The following is a 9,394-nucleotide window of genomic DNA, read 5'->3' as shown; positions in this document are numbered from 1 at the left end:
ACCATTATTAAACCAGACATTAATGCGCCAGATTATGAAATCAAAGGACAAATCCTACACATGGTAACTAATCAATGCCAATATAGTGGTACGCCAAAAGAAGATCCAAACGAACATCTTCGAACCTTTAATAGGATCTGTACTCTATTTAAAATCAGAGAAGTTGGGGATGAACAGATCTATCTCATGTTGTTTCCCTGGACTTTAAAGGGAGAAGCCAAAGATTGGTTAGAATCGTTACCTGAAGGAGCGATTGACACATGGGATGTCTTAGTTGAAAATTTTCTTAAAAGATTTTTTCCGACATCTAAAGCCGTGAGACTTCAAGGAGAAATTGTTACGTTCACGCAAAAGCCAAATGAAACTTTATATGAAGCATGGACAAGATTCGGAAAGTTGTTGAGAGGATGTCCTCAACACAGTTTAGACACTTATCAAATAGTACAAATATTCTACCAAGGATGCGATGTTGCTACACGAAAAGACATCGACACAGCAGCTGGTGGTTCCATTATGAAGAAAACCGCAACCGAAGCTCACAAAATTATTGATAACACAGCCTCCCACTCACATGAGTGGCACTAGGAAAAAGATATTTTTCGATCATCTAAAGCGGCTAGAGCCGATTCTAGCCATGACTTTGATTCCGTTTCCGCAAAAATAGATGCTTTCGAGAGACGAATGGAAAAGATGACTAAAGATATTCACGCAATACGAATCAGTTGTGAGCAATGCGGTGGACCACACTTAACGAAAGATTGTCACATTGAGCAAACGATGGAACAACGTGAGAATATTTCCTACATGAACCAAAAGCCGAGAAATAATTATCAAAATAATTATCAACCGCCAAGGCCAAACTTCAATCGAAATCAAAACATTCTTTACAATCCAAATGGACCCAACAATAACTCGTACAACCAACAAGGTCCGAATAACCAACCAACTCAAAACAACACTTTCAATCAACAAAGACCTAGCTTGTATAAACCACCACAACAAACCGAAGAGAAAAATCCAAATCTGGAAGAAATGATGGCAAAGCTAATGGAATCTCAAACACAATTTATTACATCTCAAACCCAAACCAATGAGAGGTTTGATCAGTCATTAAGAACTCAACAAGCTTCCATTTTAAATCTAGAAAAACACGTAGGTACTCTTGCTAGCATGATGAGTGAGAGGGAACAAGGAAAGCTACCGAGTAATACTGAAGTAAATCCTCAGAGTGAGAATGTTAACATGGTGTCAACAAATTCTGAAAAACCATCATCAGAAGATGGGAATGTTTTTGATGTGAGTAACAATGAAGAAGTTACAACACCACCACCACCACCCGAGTATGTAAAGCCAGTGGTGGCACCATACAGACCACCCATCCCTTTTCCAAGAAAAGGAGTTGAGTATGAGCAAGTAATAGGTAATAAAGTTTGTGATGCCTCTGGAAAGAAGAAGAAGAATAAGAAAGTGCAAGAAATAAAAACCGTAAAAGTAAACCCAGTAAAGACAGTTCCACCAAAGCCTCCACCCAGGGTGGGTGATCCGGGTTAATTTATTGTTCCTTGTCTACTTAGTGATTATATCATGTATGATGCACTAGCAGATTTAGGTGCGAGTGTGAGTGTTATGCCTCTTTCATTATATAAGAGATTAGGAGTAGGTGAGTTAAGTCCAACGGAAATGAGTGTTCGACTCTTTGATCAAACCATTAGGCACCCAGTTGAAATTGCTGACAACCTACTCATTCAAATGGGTAATTTAACCTTTTTAGTCGAATTTATTGTCATTGACATATAAGAGGACCCAAACATTCCTCTAATTTTAGGTCGACCATTCTTAGCGTCCACCAGGGCGTTATTTGATGTAAGAGAGGGTAGAATGACACTTAGTGATGGTGAAAAATCGGTCACCTTTGTGAGTCGAAAGTCTAAATCTCCACCAACCAAAACCGTTGAACCAACAAAAACGATTGGTAAGAACCATGTTGTTTTACCAACTCCAACGGTAGTGCTTAACAATAATAAAATGCCTAAGTGTGGGGAAGATGAAGTAACACCTAATGATGACTTGATAACAAAGAACCCTGTTGTTGATACAAAATTAAATGACCCCGTTATTAACAGTTCAATGAAGAAACTTATTAAACGGATTCGCGATGCTAGAATTAAGAGGAACTTTAAGTTATGTAACCGATTAGTATCCAATCTATTGCCTAAAGAAAAGGAGAAACTAGTTGAATTTGTGGATATTACACAAGAATCCGACCAATGGCTTAAAGAAAAAGTCACAGTTATGCAAGTTGATTATGGTCCAAAAGAAATTGACGATGAAGTTAATCACAATTTCGACACCACAGCTACCTAAGTGTGGGGAGATTTAAATGTTTTAAAAAGAAAACGTTATCTAGAGTTAGTTGTTCTGTTCTCATGTAGTTCCGAGAATGGAATCCGATTGGTCTTTTCCACTAGCAGACACTAAAGAACTAGTTTTCTCCCCCCATTCTGAAATTTTGTTTTGTAGGTTTTGTATGAAATTTATATGCATTTTTAAATTTAATTTTTGTGTGATTTAAAAAAAAACAAAAATTACTTTATTTCATTAAGTTTAAAGAATGATTTCTAAAATTCATCGTAAGTTGAAGACTAGGTCATAGAACTGAAATTGCTTTACCCGAGGGCGGTGCGAAAAATTTTGTTATCATTATTTTTAATTTTATTGATCTAAAGTATACAAAAAAAATAAAAAACCAAAAATCTTTACTTTTAAAACAATGGCTTTAAAAATGACAAATTTTAAATTTTGTCAAGGGACGGACTAGGTAAACATACCGAAACTACCTAAAGTAAAAGGAAACAAAATTTTTAAAAAAAAAATTATTCATTAAAATTGTTTTAATAAATAAAGGTTTTTATAAAAAAACATATATATATATATATATATATATATATATATATATATATATATATATATATATATATATATATATATATATATATAGTTTATATATATATATATGTAGTTTATATATATATATATATATATATATATATATATATATATATATATATATATATATATATTTTATCTTATGTACAAAACAGGGTAAAACAGCGCATTTTCAAAGACTGGCATTAAGTTCAGCAAAAGCTACTAATTTTGACGACAAGACGCAAAATAGCAAATGTGATATAAAATAATATGTTTGCAAACTCGGTATTTTTAATCACTTTTCTACACTAATCACCCTCATGAATTTATAATTATAGTCTGATTTCATGCAAATGAGGGCATTGCATGATCTCAAGTGTGGGGAAGGGTTATAAATTCTCTCGGGTTTACACTTAGTTTAATTGCCAAATTTTGTGAAAATTTGAAAAATTTTCAACTAAATGAATTCAAAATCATGTTTATACATATTTATGAATGATAAAACTAGGTGTTAATGCCGAAATTATTGTTTCCTCGGAGAGAACATAAATAGAGAAACAACCCAAAACGCTTGAATTTATTTAAAATGGAATAGAAGAGAATAAAAAGGCAAAGAAAAGAATAAATAAAAGCTAAGGGTGGGAAGAATTTACCAAGTTCTTTAAAACACATATCACATATTTGGTACAGATTATTGCAGGTACTTTTGCTTTGGACTAAACTAATCAGTTTTACCCAATTTATTGTAATACCTTTGAAAGAATAGATGGATCTACACGATGAATCAATTCCATCATTAAAAGAAAGTAAAGTCTTCCGAAAAAAGACACGCGCTTCTTGATTTAGGTCAGGAAGTTGTCGTCCAGACCAGCTGTAGGTTGACGAAAAATCTAGAAAAGTAATCTCTAAAATCAGCAGAAAATCCACAGACCTCGGCATCATACAGGATCGCCAAGTGGTCAGACTTATCCTAACCATGAGAGGATCTGTCTTGTAAAATGGGGAGGGCGCCATGCAGATTAGCTTGATAAGACTAATGAATCAGACCCCCAGAAAGGATAATCTCCTTAAAGATTAAAAAATCAGCCTTTAAGACTGATATTACTCAATCCTTGAGATTGACCTTAAAGATTGAGAATTACAAACTCATAGAATTCGATGATATCTAAACTCGAGCTTGAACGAGAAAATATTTTTGATCAAATTAAAACCGATTTGTTTTATGAAAACCTATTTTCAATGCGTTCATTACCATTAAACGTAAAATCCTAAGAATTCACCGGAATTCATTAGGTCACCTGAACCAAATCGGGTGTCAACCGTAAGAACGGTGGTTGCATAGCATGGTCGAAGACAGGACCTTGTGCCAGACAGAAAAATTATAGGGTGATCTTTACTATTGCTCCTACAAAGGATAGTTGTGATGCCCCGTACTAAATCATCATGTACGGACCATCAACATCAGGATCATTACAAGGTCAAACACTATATGCTATTTCAAAATACATTTGCATTCATGATAAAAAGGTGATGTCTTAACCAACATCAATGTTTAACAACCAAAAGTATGCTTCAACGAATAGAAGCAAGGATAATAGTATGTGACCCATAGGTCGTTACAAATCATAGTTTCAAAAGTAATAATGTTTATGAATGCAAGATAAACGTTCATGCGGTGACATCTCTAAAGCAGTGGGTGTCTACAGCAAGACTAGTACAACAGCGGAAGCAACCTTAAGCACCTGAGAAAAACATGCTTAAAAACGTCAACACAAAGGTTGGTGAGCTATAGTTTAAGTATAACAGTATGTAAGGTAGGCCACGAGATTTCAGTGCTTCAACAAGCGTTTCAAAATAGTATGTAAAGTATATGCTTAACCGTGGGCACTTGGTAACTAACTTAATGTTTATAATACCTCCTGAAAGTACACTTGGTGAGTGCGTATGTTTACGAAGTATTAAACACTCGTTAAATGCTAGCGCGACTAGCCCGAGTGGGGATGTCAAACCTTATGGATACATATCTAAGATTCGCGTTCACCGATTCAAAAACCAATGACTAAACGTTACCGAGCTAAAGGGAAAATTTATGCCGTTGTATAACCCACACATATATAAGTTTAAGTAGTCGTGCCTAGTATGTAAAACATAAAATGAGCATGTATTCTCAGTTCCCAAAATAGTTAAAGTAAAAAGGGATGCTATAACTCACAGTGGTAAAGTAGTGGTAAAGTCGAGTCGGGAAGTAAGCAAGTACGTAGGTTCAGAAATTCCGCAACCTAAGTCAAATATTACTAAGTCAGTAAATCGTCTCAATAGGTTTAAATGTATGTAAATAAGGTCTTAAGGGTCATCATCATTCATCATCAAACAAAAGGTGTAAAGTAAGTTTCATTCATGAAAAGAGTTTAAAACAAAGGCTGACTTCGATCAGTCACCACGGCCGCTATACCTACTGAAATAAGGTGAGACTAGTGGTCATGGCTCCGTATATGAGTCCTCTAATTGTGGTAAAAATTCCAGAAGTAAACTCATCTTCTTTTGACCGTGGCGACGGTCTAAGTGCGAGTAGGTCAGAATTTTCAGCACAACGTTAAAAGACATAGTGACACTCGGAGGGCCATAAATCCTAAACCGTAACTCGGATTAAGACGAGTCTTAAACGAAAAATTATCTAATCGAACAGAGCTAACTGAAAATCAACTTTACAGTAGCCCAGGTATTTTTTTCTGTTCCAGAAAACAATAAACAGTAAGTTCCGGTGGGTTCTTGGTGCTCGATGCTTATCACGGTTCTCATCCTTGATGCATATAGCTTCAAGTGTACAACTCGTTGATGTGTTTGCATCATATTAACCAAGGTCTGACCATCATAACACTTGTGTAAGTCTAAGACATGTAGCACAACTCATTTAAGTGTTGCAAGTAGCTTGATGAACCAAAGTTACATCAAAATCTTAGATCCGACACATACATGAACTATAAAAGTAATATTGAACTACAAACTTGAAAGTTAACTAACTAATCAAGATCTTAAGATGTAGAACATAGTTCTTAGTTAGATCTTGAAGATCCAAGACCCAAAAGTCTAGATCTAAAGTTATTAAGTTAAATCTAACACAAGTGTATGAAGTTATAACTAAAAAGTTATACTTCCATGTTCTTGAACTTATAAAGTTAACTTTTGGTCAAGAAAAATGAGATCAAAGTTAACTAGTAACACTTGACCAAGAACAACATAAATCATGAATTTAAAGATGCAAGAAATGAAGTAATAAACTAAATAAACAAGTAACTAGTTCATGGTTGTTCATACTTTAAAGATTCAAGCCAAAGTCTTGATCTTTAAGGAAGTAAACTTTAAGTTTACAACATGAGCTTCAAGTAATGATTTACAACACATGAACTTACAATCTTTTGAAACAATAAATGTAGAACATAAACTAGAAAGTTTTGTTCTTGTATGTTCTTGAATAATCAAGATAATATGAAGAACAAACTAAAGAGTTTGATTCTTGTTAACTAGTAAGTAAACAACAAGTAAGTAAACAATAATCAAAGAACAAGTAACTAAACAAGTAGAAATGATGATGATGGAGGGTTATGAATTCGGTTTTGAGCAAGAAAAGGAAGAGAGAAAGAAGCTCAAGTTACTTACAATTTTAGAGAGAAAAGGGAGAAAATGTTGAGAGGAATTGCAAGTAATTTGTGTGTGTGTAAAATGGAAGAGTATACTAGTAAACAAGTAGTCAAAAAAAAAAAATTGAACTCCCCCATTATACTCCCTAGGCTGACGGTTCACAAAGCAAGAGGGGGGAGGGATTTGTCCACAAGATCATGCATGTAATTGTCTTTAAAAGTTGGTTATAAGGTTGCTTACATGGGAACTAGGTGTAAGTAACATGTAACAAGTCTTTCCTTTACTAACTAAACTAGTTTTTAAACCTTAATGGACTAGTTGTAACAAAAGGCTCCTAGTTAATCCATTAAGGTTGTAGTGTGGGCTTCTAAGTCCACTAATCATGAGCCCAAGTCCAATTAAGTAATAATCCAATAAAAGCCCAAGTAATTAACTAGTAAACTTAGTTAATCAAAAATGATTAGTAAAACTTAATCATGAATGTAAATAATATTCAAAAATATTATTCGTGTAAAGTTCGTGTGTCACAAAGACGTGTCGGGCATTTAAAAGTCATGTATGGTAACAAGTAAATGTATAACAATACATTCAGTTAATCACAAGTATTAATAATAAATATTAATAAGTAAACGTTGGAAAATCCAGGGTCGTTACAATAGTAATTGCATCCGACACGTTGTAGACCATGAACATCTACATGTCATTAGACATTGCCTTAACAGTTGTTTGTTCATCGCTTTCCTTTACAACCGGATGGTAGTTTACTGAAAGGTAATATACGGAGCAAGTATACTGGACGTGTTGCTTTCCTAATACAAGGTTATCAAGTGGGTGACACAAAACCATAAAGTTTACACGGTCACCAACGTTGAACTCAAAGTCTTTATGTTTAAGATCGGCATAACTCTTTTGGCGATCGCGGGCAGTCTTAAGTCTAGCTTGAATTTGAGCAATCTTCTCTGTTGTTTCATGGACTACCTCGGGTCCGGTGATTTGCTTTTCGCCTACGTCAGCCCAACAAATAGGAGATCGGCACTTGCGGCCATACAACGCTTCAAAAGGTGCGCCATTAATACTCGAGTGATAACTGTTGTTGTACGAAAATTTGGCGAGTGGTAAATGCCTTTCCCAAGCCTTTCCGAAATCAATAACACATGCACGCAACATGTCTTCCAAGGTCTGAATCATTCGTTCACTTTGCTCGTCGGTCTGTGGGTGATAAGCAGTACTCATGTCGAGAAGAGTTCCCATGGATTCTTGCAAAGAACGCCAAAATCTAGAAGCAAAACGGGGATCGCGATCTGAGATGATCGATAAAGGTACACCATGACAAGATACAACCTCTTTGATGTATGGTTGAGCGAGTCTCTCCATCGTATTCGTTTCCTTCATGGCTAAGAAATGTGCAGATTTGGTAAGACGGTCAACGATAACCCAAATAGTATCGTATCCGCCCACCGTCTTTGGTAGCTTGGTGATGAAATCCATTGTGATCCTTTCCCACTTCCATTGTGGGATTTCCGGTTGTTGAAGCAATCCAGAAGGCCTCTGATGTTCGGCCTTAACTTTCGAACAAGTCAAGCACTTACCAACATAAGTTGCAATGTCTTTCTTAAGATTCGGCCACCAATATTGTTCCTTAAGATCGTGGTACATTTTTCCCGCTCCAGGATGAATCGAATATCTCGACTTGTGGGCTTCATCAAGTATAAGGTTCCGTAGATCTCCATAAAGAGGTACCCAAATCCTTCCAGCATAACATCGTAGTCCAGTCTCCCTAACCTCGAATCGAGAGACAAGTATGTTCAAATGTTCATGAGATATATTCTCCTCCTTGAGAGCCTCATCTTGGGTTACTCGGATCTGGCTATTGAGATTCGAATGGATGGTGATGTTCGGAGCCCTAACACAAAGAGGTGTCGTCCTCTCCTTTCGTCTTAAAGCGTCAGCTACTACATTGGCCTTGCCAGGGTGATAACGAAGTTCACAATCATAGTCATTCAATGTCTCGATCCATCGTCGCTGTCGCAAGTTCAGTTGTTTCTGATCGAATATGTGTTGGAGGCTTTTGTGGTCGGTAAAGATAGTGCTCTTAGTTCCATACAAATAGTGTCTCCACAATTTGAGCGCAAGGACAACGGTTCCAAGTTCGAGATTGTGGGTAGTGTAGTTCCGTTCATGAATCTTCAGTTGACGAGAAGCATAGGCAATAACCTTTGATCTTTGAATCAGTACACAACCAAAATCACTTTTCGAAGCATCGCAATAAACGAAAAAATCGTCACTGCCTTTAGAAAGAGATAGGATAGGTGTGGTGGTCAACTTCTTCTTCAAAGTTTGAAATCCTGATTCGTGTGCGGGTTCCCAAATGAACTTCTTCCCTTTGTGAGTCAACACGGTCAAAGGACGCGCAATTAGAGAGAAACCTTCAATAAATCTTCGGTAGTAACTGGAGAGACCTAAAAATTGGCGAATATGCATCGGAGTAGTGGGGGTCTCCCACTTGCTGATAGCTTCAATCTTGGCGGGATCAACTTTGATACCCTGGTCGCTCACAACATGACCCAGAAATTGGACTTCCTTCAACCAAAATTCACACTTGGAGAATTTTGCATAAAGTTGCTCTTGTCTCAAGAGTTCAAGCACTAATCGAAGATGCTGCTCATGCTCTTCTTCGCTCTTAGAGTAGATGAGGATATCATCTATGAAGACGATAACGAACTTATCCAAGTACGGCTTGCAGACACGATTCATAAGGTCCATGAACACGGCAGGTGCGTTGGTCAATCCGAACGGCATAACGAGAAACTCATAATGGCCGTAACGA

The 9,394-nt window shown here is 36.3% G+C and overlaps 1 non-coding gene across 1 annotated transcript; it reads right to left on the bottom strand.

Moving 5' to 3' along the window:
• Positions 1–318: 318 nt before the first annotated feature.
• LOC139894934 (small nucleolar RNA R71) lies at positions 319–425 on the bottom strand. Its single transcript, XR_011775409.1, has one exon. It is a non-coding gene; the product is annotated as a small nucleolar RNA R71 (small nucleolar RNA).
• Between the last annotated feature and the right edge of the window lie 8,969 nt (positions 426–9,394).

The sequence above is a fragment of the Rutidosis leptorrhynchoides genome, chromosome 2 (assembly GCF_046630445.1).
Source record: "Rutidosis leptorrhynchoides isolate AG116_Rl617_1_P2 chromosome 2, CSIRO_AGI_Rlap_v1, whole genome shotgun sequence".
Classification (NCBI taxonomy): Eukaryota; Viridiplantae; Streptophyta; class Magnoliopsida; order Asterales; family Asteraceae; genus Rutidosis; species Rutidosis leptorrhynchoides.
This window is presented reverse-complemented; position numbering and strand designations above follow the sequence as displayed.